The sequence below is a fragment of the Pseudophryne corroboree genome, chromosome 8 (genome assembly GCF_028390025.1).
Source record: "Pseudophryne corroboree isolate aPseCor3 chromosome 8, aPseCor3.hap2, whole genome shotgun sequence".
Taxonomy (NCBI): domain Eukaryota; kingdom Metazoa; phylum Chordata; class Amphibia; order Anura; family Myobatrachidae; genus Pseudophryne; species Pseudophryne corroboree.
This window is the reverse complement of record NC_086451.1, coordinates 12,935,158-12,949,680: the sequence shown is the minus strand read 5'-3', so window position 1 is coordinate 12,949,680 and position 14,523 is coordinate 12,935,158.

The following is a 14,523-nucleotide window of genomic DNA, read 5'->3' as shown; positions in this document are numbered from 1 at the left end:
CAGACACACCCACAAAACGTCAGGTTTCCGCCCAGAAACGCCGGCTTCCCGTCAGTCAAACAGCATCTGCATTGCGATCACGATGTGTACGCATTTTCTATCGTTATATTTACTTGCGTGCAATGCAAATGTTGATTCATAATCGGACAGATTGCGATTCGCTAATTTTGCAATCCTTACTGAATGAGGTCCATAGGCGGTTATTCAAAGTTGGTCGCAGATTTTGCTATCTTAGCAAAATCTGCAAACACTAAAATCATATGCTGGGGGTGCCGACCAGCACAGGCCAAGGCAGCCCAGCATGTGTGGCGCGGCCCCGCGGTCGCAATTCAATTCAGCTACTACCGCAAGGAAGGCAGAGAGCCCCAGGTGCAAATAATAAAGAATACATGAGAAATGATGATACTCCTCCGAGCCTTTTCTGAATCTCCTCCAGCTCCTGATAAGTGCTGTCGTCGTCCCCCTCACCCACCCCCGTGCACTGTCCAGCTGCTGATCTGTCTCTCACACCATTCATTTTCTGCCGCCGAGCGGTATGAAGCCGGGGTAATCATCATTAATATTAGTTATAGCTATTGATTCCCGCTTTACAGGATGGATTTCTGCTCCTAAGTGTCGCTATGAGTCTTTCTGCTGTCAGAGAGACACTCCGCGCCTCACAATCAGCTACTGGGAAGCTTCAGAGCCTCATCAAACACCAGCATCGCGCTGGAGAAGATGGCGTGCCAGAGAAGAAAAATCAGGCGCAATTAGGATAATGAATGCCGCACCCATCTACTGAACAGAAGTGCGCCCTGCTGCCTTTGCCTAAACTGGAGATGAGCCGGTTCGGTCTTACTCGGTTTTACTCGGTTCTCAAAACGGCATCTGATTGGCTCACGGATGTCTCGTGTTTTGGATAGCCAATCAGATGCCGTTTTGAGAACCGAGTAAAACCGAGTAAAACCTGAACCCGCTCATCTCTACCTAAAACACATTTTCTCTCAAACCTGCAAATATAAATGCAAACGATGAAGCCAGATATTCCAGATTAATTGTTGTTATGCTTTGTGGTGGTGGGGGAACAATTTTTCAGGGTACACCTGACTTCCTGTGGGAAACCTATATAGGGGCTGCTTTCTTGCCACATTTATCCGTTCCAGATCTTGGCCCAGATGGCGTCAGACATTGTAGCCTGGGGGACTACAGATGGCAAAAAAGTACCTGGAGAGGGAATCCTGTTGATTCCTCCCTGGTACTCACCACTGCCCGGCGGCCCCTGAAAAATCATTGTAAAGTGATCGCTGATGAGATCACTTTACTTTGATACATTGCAGGGACAGTCTCCTATCATACTCCTGACCCTGCATGTGTTCTTTAATACATGCCGGACGGAGATAATTTGTTATTGCTGCAAATAATACATATATATATTAGTGCTCCTTCAGTATGACATAAAGCTGCCTCCTGGATACAACTGTATCCAATGCACAGTGCAAAGCGGTTCTGTGTCATCTCTAAGGGCAACAGGAATAACCCACTCTGTGTGGAAGCTATGAAGACCTGGTTGGTTGGAGAGACATAGCAGGAAATACTATGTACTTAGGACTTTTTGCCACAAAGAAATTGGTATATAGGGGGTCATTCCGAGTTGTTCGCTCGCAAGCGGATTTTAGCAGATTTGCTCATGCTAAGCCGCCGCCTACTGGGAGTGAATCTTAGCATCTTAAAATTGCGAACGATGTATTCGCAATATTGCGATTACACACCTCGTAGCAGTTTCTGAGTAGCTCCAGACTTACTCGGCTTCTGCGATCAGTTCAGTGCTTGTCGTTCCTGGTTTGACGTCACAAACACACCCAGCGTTCGCCCAGACACTCCCCCGTTTCTCCGGCCACTCCTGCGTTTTTTCCGGAAACTGTAGCGTTTTTTCCCACACGCCCATAAAACGGCCTGTTTCCGCCCAGAAACACCCACTTCCTGTCAATCACATTACGATCGCCAGAACGAAGAAAAAGCCATGAGTAAAAATCCTAACTGCATAGCAAATTTAATTGGCGCAGTCGCAGTGCGGACATTGCGCATGCGCATTAAGCGGAAAATCGCTGCGATGCGAAGATTTTTACCGAGCGAACAACTCGGAATGACCCCCATAGTAGCAGATGCTGTCCTGAATTAACAGTTCTTTTGTAATTGCATTTGACTGATGAGATTGTGGGGCCTATTCATCATCAGGGCCTGGACGTCGGTGGATTCTTCGGTACCAGAACAATTAATTATTGCTCTGGTGCGGGCAGCTGCTCTGAAAAGCAGCTATCCCCGCGATCCGTAACACTAGCAGTGCTACTTTCCACTCTGGAATCGGCCAATTGCGCACGTGTGTCACCTCAGATCTCGCATGTGCATGGGGCCCGCTGGTCTTGCAGTGAGGAGACAAAGGAGGGATCCACTGGGATCCTTCTTCACAAACCCAGACCTTTTTTCCCAGGGGAAGGAGCATGGCACCGGGAACCAGCGCCATCTGAAGTTTGCATTGATAACGGCAGGTAAACTCTGAAAACTTCCAGTTTTTGGAGTTTGCTGAATGTCAGACGGCCTTGGCTATCAGGTTCCTAATAATGAATGGGCCCGGCCCGTTCATAGGTTTCTGGATTTGTAATGGGCCCATTTCGGATGATGAATAGGCCCCCAGAAGATCCCGGATGTGAGATCCAAATGTGAGTGCATAGGGTACAATAAGTTTACTGGAGAGCGGCGACCATTTTCTTGTAGCACACATCTCCTATTTTCTTCTCCCTCATGCTCGGCACTGTGTTGCACCCACCCGCCACAGCTTCAGGAGATTGGTAGACTCGTCTGGGAGGTCACCACTATTTTAGGACCCTGACATTCATGTATACTCTTACACCTCTTGGAGCGTTACGTTTGTTTATGCGTTCTTTTATATACAGGTTGAGTCTCCCTTATCCAAAATGCTTGGGACCAGAGGTATTTTGGATATGGGATTTTTCCGTATTTTGGAATAATTGCATACCATAATGAGATATCATGGTGATGGGACCTAAATCTAAGCACAGAATGCATTTATGTTACATATACACCTTATACACACAGCCTGAAGGTCATTTTAGCCAATATTTTTGATAACTTTGTGCATTAAACAAAGTGTGTATACATTCACACAATTCATTTATGTTTCATATACACCTTATACACACAGTCTGAAGGTCATTTAATACAATATTTTTAATAACTTTGTGTATTAAACAAAGTTTGTGTACATTGAGCCATCAAAAAACAAAAGTTTCACTATCTCACTCTCACTCAAAAAAGTCCGTATTTCGGAATATTCCGTATTTCGGAATATTTGGATATGGGATACTCAACCTGTATATATTTATTTTATTTTTTTCTTGAACGACAAGTTTAATTCATTCCTTTCATGACCTAATCTCCTATAACATAACGAAGCAGAACAAACGCTGCAGAGGAAGGCAGAGCCGTCGTGTCACCACCAGCCGGGCAGCGCGTTACCATTCCCAGCGCCAGGCCGCGCGGCAGCCGTTCACTTCAGAATAAATGTGTCTGTTTTGTTATTCCAGCCGGGAGAAAGGTTTTATTCCCAGCATGCCTTCCTGTCCGGCATTGTCACCACAGCAGGGGCGAGCAACAGGCCTGTAATATAATGTACAAGCCTGGACGCACATCACAGCTCCGGCTGACCTCATTACTCCCACCCACTCCCAGGAGGTGATCGATAAACGGCTCCTTGAGGCCCATCGGCGCGTGGGGCTCGGCAGGAAGCAGCAAGGGGTACAAGCCCTGGCATGGAATTAGAACCAGACAGTACCAGGGGACGCTGTCACCCCTCCGCCATTAGTTAGTAGAATAGAAGGAGGGGGAACGACACAGCTTGGCAGCGGCTCCACGGGACATTTTTCTGCAGCTCAGTTATGTTTTGCTTTTCCCTGAAGAAAAATAAAAAAAAAATATTTGGAGGCGCTTGTTGTTGTCTTTTTTTTTTTTTTGTTCTGTTTTATTTTCTCATCCGCAGGGCACTGGCTGTGCCGGGGACTGGAGGAGAAGCCGCAAACTGCAGCTTTCTCTGGAAAAGGAAATAAAAGGTCTCTGTGAGAGGGTTGGGGACCTGAGCGGCTGTGATCAGGAAATGGCAGAAATGCAGGAAACAAGAAGCAGAATGATACCTAAGGTAGGGGGGAAGAAGGGAAGGGGGGGGGGGGGGGCTTTTACACCCAGTGCGGTAAGGAAATCAAGTACAATCAATTACTGTGGGTTTGTCACTATGCAACAACATTTTCCAGTTCAATAGCCCGCCGAATCCGCTATTTATCTTGTTTTCTTCATCTTAGAGAGAAGACGATAATTACCCTCTTTTTCTATAGCGCCATCGTCTTCTCTGGCGCTTTGGGAAGAAGCACAGGAATAACGCAGGCTGAGTACAAGAGCCGGCGCTGTGTCTTTCAGAAGCAAGTGGAAATGTTAGGGACAGACGAAACCTGCAGCACGGGCTAATAAGCTGGGGAAATTATTTCCCAGTTTGCGATACACTATGGCAGTCATTCCGAGTTGATCGCTCGCTAGCAGTTTTTAGCAGTCGTGCAAACACTATGCCGCCTCCCACTGGGAGTGTATTTTAGCTTAGCAGAAGTGCGATCGATTGCATCGCAGAGCGGCTACAAAAAAAAATTGTGCAGTTTCAGAGTAGCTTCAGACCTACTCAGCGCTTGCGATCACTTCAGCCCATTCAATTCCGGATTTGATGTCACACACACGCCCTGCGTTCGTCCAGCCACGCCTGTGTTTTTTCCAACACTCCCTGAAAACGGTCACTTCATGTCAATCACTCTACGGTCAGCAGTGTGACTGAAAAGCTTCGCTAGACCTTGTGTAAAAATACATCGGCCATTGTGAAAGTATGTCGCGCGTGTGCACTGCGCAGCATACGCATGCGCAGAAGTGCCTTTTTTTCTTTAATCGCACCGCAGCGAACATTTTCAGCTAGCGATCAACTCGGAATGACCTCCTATGACCGCGCTGCCAGGGGCACAGCTACTTATACCGCCGCCTGAGGTGATGGCTGGCGCAAGGTCTCATCCAGTGTTATCCATATTTACATACAGAAACAAGGTGTAACGCTAACAAACATTTATCTACACTGTAACATGAAGGCGTTGGCGTTTTAAGTGAGTTCCATTCGCTTTGTTGTCGCCAGAACACGCTGCTCAAGAAAGCTGCCATATTGCAGGCTGCCTGTGTACTTTAATGAACTTATTTACTATTTTTATTTAGTGACGGATATTTATGTAGCGCACACATATTCCACAGCGCTGTACAGGGAATATTTTCAGTCACTGACACCAAGGAATGACTCAGAGGTGACCGCAAATCCCATCTGTGTACGCAGCGGATCTTAGAAGATATGCAAATGCGGCATTTTGTACAGAAACACCCCCCCCAATACAGTCGCGGCACACCTGCGCTTTAGTAGCCACTCCCACAAACGGTCGCTGTCTGTCAATCACTCTGCTTCCTAATCCACACTACGGGGTAAATTTACTAAAGCTTCTAAAAGTGAATAGAAATGATGTTGCCCATAGCAACCAATCAGAGTCTCTCTATCATTTCCTAGAATGCAATAAAGAAATGACAGAGAGTCTGGCTGTGCCCTAAGTAAAGAAGTAATATTACAAAGAAGACCTAAGATCATTATAAGTAAATGGCTCCGATACATAGCCTAGGCCACTCCCAGCTTCTCCCTTGGCCATGGGGGGTCATTCCGAGTTGATCGCTCGCTGCCATTTTTTGCAGCGCAGCGAACAGGTTACTACTGTGCATGCCTGTGCACCGCAATGCGCAGGCGCGTCGCACGAGTACAAAGCGGATCGGTGCTGGGCGATGGATTTAACGAAGAATCCATTCGCACAGCCGATCGCAAGGAGATTGACAGGAAGAGGGCGTTTGTGGGAGGCAACTGACCGTTTTCAGGGAGTGTTTGGAAAAACGCAGGCGTGTCCAAGCGTTTGCAGGGCGGGTGTCTGACGTCAGTTCCGGGACCAAAAAGACTGAAGTGATCGCAGCGGCTGAGTAAGTCCAGAACTACTCAGAAACGGCAAAAAACTTTTTCATCCCGCCCGGCTGCACCAGGAGCGGTTCTTGGTGCGGGCAAGCACTGCCTGGCCCGGGGCGCTGCAGCCTGGGGGGTGCGGCCGCAGGCGCCCGCCACCTACCCACACCCTGCTCCCCGGCTGCAGCAGACGCCGTGGGCTGTGTGGGCATCCGCTGCAGCCGGCGCACCTGTCAGACTCTAGAGGTCAGTATTGACCTCTAGAGTCTGTGCGGCGCTGCTATGAGAGAGACGTCATAGAGAGGAGCCGCAGGCGGCCAGACGGAGCAGCAGCAGCGGTCGGGAAGCAGGAGCGGGGCAGTGGTAAGTATTGTTTTTGGGGTTTTTTTGTATGTGTTTGTAAGCGGCTACTAAGGGGCACTAAGGGGCACAGCAACAGGGGTCACAACTACTAGAGGCACAGTGACAGGGGGCACAACAACAGGGGGCACAGCGACAGAGGGCACAACTACTGGGGGCACAGCGACAGAGGGCACAACTACTGGGGGCACAACAACAGGGGGCACAGCGACAGAGGGCACAACTACTGGGGGCACAGCGACAGAGGGCACAACTACTGGGGGCACAACAACAGGGGGCACAGCGACAGAGGGCACAACTACTGGGGGCACAGCGACAGAGGGCACAACTACTGGGGGCACAACAACAGGGGGCACAGCGACAGAGGGCACAACTACTGGGGCAAATCTACTGGGGGCAAAGCTATAGGGGGCACAATTACTGGGGGGCATAGCTACAGGGGGCAAATCTACTGGGTGCAAATCTACTGGGAGCACAGCTACTGGGTGCATAGCTACAGGGGGCAAATCTACTGGGGGCAAATCAGCTGGGGGCACAACTACTTGGGGCAAATCTACTGGGGGCACAGCTACTGGGGGCACAACTACTGGGGGCATAACTGTGGCCACGCCCCTCCTCTATGAAGCCACGCTCCTATTTTTTGACGCGCGCACTAACAGTTTTACCGCAGGGCGAGGGGGGGGGGGGGGGGGCGCCAGTGGAAACTTTCGCACTGGGCGCCACTAGGATCTAAAAGTAGCTAGCGAGCGATCAACTCGGAATGACCCCCTTGAGCTGATGAGAGTTTTGTCTGTCTAGGTCCTCAGCGACAGCAGCTAACTTCAGCTCAGCAAGTGGAGTCTGGACGGGGATCAGCGGGGAACTGTTCCTGTAATAAGCTGGCAGATAACTGCGGGAACGGCTGCCTTTAGGGAGAGGCAGATACTACAAAGTATATTAGTTAGAGCTTAGTGACAGCCATAAGAGATATTTAATAATGAACACAGCTAGTGTGGAAACGCTTAGGCGCCATAAAAACTGGTGACGTGTGATCTCAGCCAGGATATTAATGCTGAGGCGTCGCGGCAGGTGCTTTATTAATGCTGATAAGATCCAGTGGGCTGAACCCAGAGTATCTCGCGGAGAGATTTACGTAGCGTCGTCGCGTCACAGATACGGTCACTAGGTCACCGTGGCACTATTATTGGAGATAACACAATGTATAGAAAGTAAATGACGTGCATTAGTTATGTGTAAATGCACTGAATGCAGCAAAACAATTAACAAGCCCCCTGGAAATTATTATAAGGGTTCTGTACACCCGCTCTCACCGACAACACCTGCCATAACGCCCGTAAGACGCACCATTGCCCTGTTACCGACCAGGAGCGCTAACTACATTTACAACACGTTTCTGACACCGTGCGTCTCCCATGCGCCACAGTCGTACATTTGACTCTGGAGGTAATTCAGACCGCAATGTGCTGGCTCGTCGCACATCAGTACCGGGCATCGGTGCCTAGTGACGGGATGGTGCGAAAAAATCGATCGCATGGGCAATCGCAAGGAGATTGACAGTAAGTGGCCGTTTGTGGGTGGCAACTGACCGTTTTACAGGAGTTTCCGGAAAAACGCAGGCGGGATTGTATCCCCCGCCTACTGATCAGGAGGACACAATCGCAGCGGCAGAGTAAGTTCTGGGCTGAGCAGAGACTGAACACACTGATGTTTGTGCAGCTCTGCTAATGAAGCCAACGCACACTTGCACAGGCATTACCCCTCCCCCTGTAGGTGGCGACTATCTGATCGCAGGGTTGCAAAAAACACACCCTAGCGATCAGATCTGAATTACCCCCTCTATGCGGAGGCATGAGCAGCGTGACACTCGCAGAAGAGACAATCACTCCACTGCGTCCGACATCAGCAGTGGTCCGGCTCTTAGTCGGGCCCGTTAAGTCTGAATGAGAGAGGCTATACACTTAGGGACAACTCCCCCATGTACCTAATACTAAAGTTCTTACCGCTAACAAAAGGAAATCTTCTCACAGCCATTCACTGACCACCGGCAGCGAGAACCGGGCCGAAGACTCAAGCTTTAATCAGCATGTAACCGCCAAACAGAGAAGAGGTCAGCCAGTTCCAGAAGACTGGACAGGAGCAGCGATCAGTTGGTTCTGAGAGACTGGACAGAAGCTGCGGACATTGAGGTCTGGGAGACTGGACAGGAGTAGCAGTTAGTTAGACCTAGAAGACAGGACTGGAGCAGCGGACAGTCAGCTTAGGAAGACTGGACAGGAGCAGTGTTCAGTCACTTCTGGAAGACTGGACTGGAGCAGCGGTCAGTGAGTTACAGAAGACTGCACAGGAACAGCAGTCATTGAGTTCTGGGAGACTGGACACGAGAAGCAGTCAGTCATATCTGGAAGACTGGACAAGAACAGTGGTCACTCAGATCTGAGAGACTGGACAGGAGCAGCGGTCAGTGAGTTACAGAAGACTGCACAGGAACAGCGGTTATTGAGTTTCAGAAGACTAGACAGGAGCAGCGGTAATCGAGTTCTGAAAGACTGGACAGGGGCAGCGGTCAATCAGATCTGGAAGACTGGACAGGGGCAGCGGTCAGTCAGATCTGGAAGACTGGACAGGGGCAGCGGTCAGTCAGATCTGGAAGACTGGACAGGAGCAGTGGTCAGTTCTGAAAGACTGGACAAGAGCAGCGGCCAGTCAGCTTTGTAAGATTGGACAGGATCAACAGTGAGACAGATCTGAGAGACTGGACAGCATCCGTGGTGAGTCAGAGCTGAGAGACTGGACAGGAGCAGCAGTCAGTGAGTTCTGAGAGACTGGACAGGGGCAGTGGTCAGTGAGTTCCAGAAGACTGGACAGGAGCAGCGGTCAGTCAGCTTTGGAAGATTGGACAGGATCAGCAGTGAGTCAGATCTAAGAGACGGGGCAGGAGCAGCGGTGAGTCAGAGCTGAGAGACTGGACAGGAGCAGCGGTTTGTGAGTTCTGGAAGACTGGACAGGAGAAGAGGTCAGTCAGCTTTGGGATATTGGACAGGATCACTAGTGAGTCAGATCTGAGAGACTGGACAGGAGCAGTGGTGAGTCAGAGCTGAGAGACTGGACAGGGGCAGTGGTCAGTGAGTTCCAGAAGACTGGACAGGAGAAGAGGTCAGTCAGCTTTGGGATATTGGACAGGATCACTAGTGAGTCAGATCTGAGAGACTGGACAGGAGCAGCGGGTTGTGAGTTCTGGAAGACTGGACAGGAGAAGAGGTCAGCCAGCTTTGGGATATTGGACAGGATCACTAGTGAGTCAGATCTGAGAGACTGGACAGGAGCAGTGGTGAGTCAGAGCTGAGAGACTGGACAGGAGCAGCGGTGAGTCAGAGCTGAGAGACTGGACAGGAGCAGCGGTGAGTCAGAGCTGAGAGACTGGACAGGAGCAGCGGTGAGTCAGAGCTGAGAGACTGGACAGGAGCAGCGGGTTGTGAGTTCTGGAAGACTGGACAGGAGAAGAGGTCAGCCAGCTTTGGGATATTGGACAGGATCACTAGTGAGTCAGATCTGAGAGACTGGACAGGAGCAGCGGTGAGTCAGAGCTGAGAGACTGGACAGGAGCAGCGGTGAGTCAGAGCTGATAGACTGGACAGTAGCAGCGGTGAGTCAGAGCTGAGAGACTGGACAGGAGCAGCGGTGAGTCAGAGCTGAGAGACTGGACAGTAGCAGCGGTCAGTGGGTTCTGGAAGACTGGACAGTAGCAGCGGTCAGTTTGTTCTGGAAGACTGGGCTGGAGCAGCGGTCAGTCGGTTCTGGAGCCATGATTATCACACACTGTGATACCACTGGGACTATTGCAGTAACAGTGGCAGACCACAGCAGAGTCCATACCGACCGATCCCATAACTTGCTTATCTTCCTGGGGTTTTACAGAGGCCTTCATTTTGCAGATGGATATGGTAATTATGAATCAGGAGCACGGGAATGACTAACACTCCCGACTCCCCCATCCCGGCCAAGGAATATGCTGAGTGTAGCTATGAGCCGCCCCGGATGGTAGGAATCTCCCAGGACACAGGCAGGGAACTGCACTGCGGGCCAGAATGTGACCTCGTCAGATGGATGTATCTGGAGGAATTCAGTGCAGTAACCAGCAACAGATCCGTCTGCAGCCGAGCACATCCCTGTTTACCAGATGGAAATGGTATTTCCTCTATAAAACATACATTTGTAGCAGAATCCACATCGATTCATCCACCCGAGCTGCCACCCAGCTAATGGCTGCAACACATCTGGTAACATGAATAGAAATCATTGTAAATTATTTACAGAGATGCAAATTTGTCGTTTTAATACATTTCCTCAAACTGATCACAAAATCAGTGTAAACGTTACTTATTTCCTGCTCCATGCGGCTCGCACACACAGGGCCGTTTCTTGGGGCAGGCGAGCAGTGCAACCGCACTGGGCGCCCGCCGCGGCACTAACTGTGGCTCCCTGCTTCCCCCTCCTATTTCTCCCCGAGTAACCCGCTCGGGGGGCGGAGTTTCACGGAATGATGCGGTTGCGTCGTTTCGTCACGACGCAACCCTGTCACTCCGCGAAACTCCCCCCCCCCCCCCCCCCCCGAGCGGAGTACAGAGGGGGATCCAAGTTAGGAAGAGGGAAAGGCCGGCGCGAGGAGCGACTGGTGAGGCGGGCCGAAGAGCGGTAATCGTCTCTGTGAGTATTCTCTCTCTCTCTCTCTCTCTCTCTCTCTCTCTCTCTCTCTCTCCATGTGTAAAATGGGGACACCTGCCGTAATGTGTGAAATGGGGACTCTTGCCTGCCGTAGTGTGGGGATTTAATGTATCAAGGGCATTGCAGTGTGTGGCATAATATGGTGCAGGGGGCATTACTGTGTGGGGCTTAATATGGTAGAATTTTTTTTTCCTGTGGTGGTCGTGATCTGTTGGAGCAGGGTCAAAAACTGGATTGTGAGGTAGTCTTTTTCAGACAAGGCCACGCCCATTTAAATGATGCCACACCCATTTAGATGAGACCATGCCCCATTGTCGGGTGCGCGCGCAAGTTTGTTTTTTTTTCCATCTAGGTGTGTGTGTGTGGGGGGGGGGGGGGGGTTACATTTTTTAATGTCATGAGGGGCGCATTTTTAAATCTCGCACTGGGAGCCAAATTGGCTAGAAACAGCCCTGCGCACACACTGGCTGGGAAAAACGGCGAAAAATAATGGCGTAGACTGCCAAGAGTGTACGAAACGCGTGATCAATGCATTCCTGCAGCATAGTGCGCCCTGCGAGTAAAAGGGGATCCGGTCTTTAGGTCGACAGTCATTAGGTGGACCACTATTGGTCGACATGCTTTAGGTCGACTTGGCTTTTAGGTTGACGTGGACACTAGGTCGACATGTCAAATGTCGACACGTGAAAAGGTCAACGTGAGTTTTCACCTTCCCCCCCCCCCCTTTTTTCTTACTTTATGATCCACGTGGACTACGATTGGCAGGGCAGGTTGTACATCTCGTGGCACCCAGTGCAAAAGTTTTCACTGGCGCCCTCGCCCTCCCAGTGGTAAAACAGTGCGTGCCAAAGGTGCGCGTCAAAAAATAGGGGCGTGGATTCATATGTAAGAGGGGCGTGGCCACAGTTATGCCCCAAGTAGTTGTGCCCCCAGTAGATTTGCCCCCAGTAGTTGTGCCCCAGTTGGTTTGAAACCGACTTGTTCATACTTTACCATCCCAGTGGACCTGGAGGGGGAATATAATAGTGTGCCAAGCGCAGCGAGGCACCGTGCCCGAAGCATGGCGAGCGCAGCAAGCCATGCGAGGGGACGCGGTACACTTATATGGTGTCCATGTCGACCTATGTCAACATGCACACAAAAACAATGGAAAATGCATGTCGCTATTTTGACCTGTCGGCATTTTACATGTCGGTATTTTGACCTTGTCGGTATTTTAAATGCCAGTATTTTGTCCATGTCTGGATTTTGACCTTGCCGGGATTTTGACCATCGGTCAATTGGTGTCGGGATTTCGACTGTCGGCATTTTGTTTGGAGGTATTTCATACCGATCCCGTTGTGCCCCCTGTCGCTGTGCCCCCTGTTGCTGTGCCCCTTAGTAGCCGCTTACAAACACACCAAAAAAAACAACAACTTTACTTACCACTGCCCGCTCCTGCTTCCCGACCGCTGCTGCTGCTCCATCTGGCCGCCTGCGGCTCCTCTCTATGGGGGAGACGTCATGACGTCTCTCCCATAGCAGCGCCGCACAGACACTAGAGGTCAATACTGACCTCTAGAGTCTGACAGGTGCGCCGGCTGTAGCGGACGCCCACACAGCCCACGGTGTCTCATTCAGCCGTGGAGCGGGGTGCGGGTAGGCGACGGGCGCCTGCAGGGTGACCCAGGACCCGTTTACTAGATAGGGAGAGGCGGCGCGTTCCCCCGCTGCTATGGCAACCCGCCCAGTATATTGCCGGGTCGGGAAAGCCTGCAGCAGCTGCCAATGCCGGGTCCCACCCGGGAAGGACCCGTTCCCAATTCCCGGGTGGGAACCGGCATTGGCAGTTTGAAAAGGCGTATTAATTAACCCTTGCATTTTTATATATATGGGGAAAAAAGGGGGAACCTGGATTGCACATCCTATTACTAAAGTTATGAAGAGGTGCTATCATGCTGAGGCTTCTAATACTATGCTGGGGGAAGAGAGATGCAGACGCACACTGCTAGCACTAAGAACACTGATCATGCTGAGGCTACTAATACTATGCTGGGGGAAGAGAGATGCAGATGCACACTCTTAGCACTAAGAACACTGATCATGCTGAGGCTACTAATACTATGCTGGGGGAAGAGAGATGCAGACGCACACTCCTAGCACTAAGAATACTGATCATGCTGAGGCTTCTAATACTATGCTGGGGGAAGAGAGATGCAGACGCACACTGCTAGCACTAAGAACACTGATCATGCTGAGGCTACTAATACTATGCTGGGGGAAGAGAGATGCAGACGCACACTCCTAGCACTAAGAACACTGATCATGCTGAGGCTTCTAATACTATGCTGGGGGAAGAGAGATGCAGACGCACACTCCTAGCACTAAGAACACTGATCATGCTGAGGCTACTAATACTATGCTGGGGGAAGAGAGATGCAGACGCACACTCCTAGCACTAAGAACACTGATCATGCTGAGGCTACTAATACTATGCTGGAGGAAGAGAGATGCAGATGCACACTGCTAGCACTAAGAACACTGATCATGCTGAGGCTTCTAATACTATGCCGGGGGAAGAGAGATGCAGATGCACACTCCTAGCACTAAGAACACTGATCATGCTGAGGCTTCTAATACTATGCTGGAGGAAGAGAGATGCAGACGCACACTCCTAGCACTAAGAACACTGATCATGCTGAGGCTTCTAATACTATGCTGGGGGAAGAGAGATGCAGATGCACACTACTAGCACTAAGAACACTGATCATGCTGAGGCTTGTAATACTATGCTGGAGGAAGAGAGATGCAGACGCACACTCCTAGCACTAAGAACACTGATCATGCTGAGGCTTCTAATACTATGCTGGAGGAAGAGAGATGCAGACGCACACTCCTAGCACTAAGAACACTGGTCATGCTGAGGCTTCTAATACTATGCTGGGGGAAGAGAGATGCAGACGCACACTCCAAGCACTAAGAACACTGATCATGCTGAGGCTTCTAATACTATGCTGGGGGAAGAGAGATGCAGACGCACACTCCCAGCACTAAGAACACTGATCATGCTGAGGCTTCTAATACTATGCTGGGGGAAGAGAGATGCAGATGCACACTCCTAGCACTAAGAACACTGATCATGCTGAGGCTTCTAATACTATGCTGGAGGAAGAGAGATGCAGACGCACACTCCTAGCACTAAGAACACTGATCATGCTGAGGCTTCTAATACTATGCTGGAGGAAGAGAGATGCAGATGCACACTCCTAGCACTAAGAACACTGATCATGCTGAGGCTTCTAATACTATGCTGGGGGAAGAGAGATGCAGATGCACACTCCAGCACTAAGAACACTGATCATGCTGAGGCTTCTATTACTATGCTGGAGGAAGAGAGA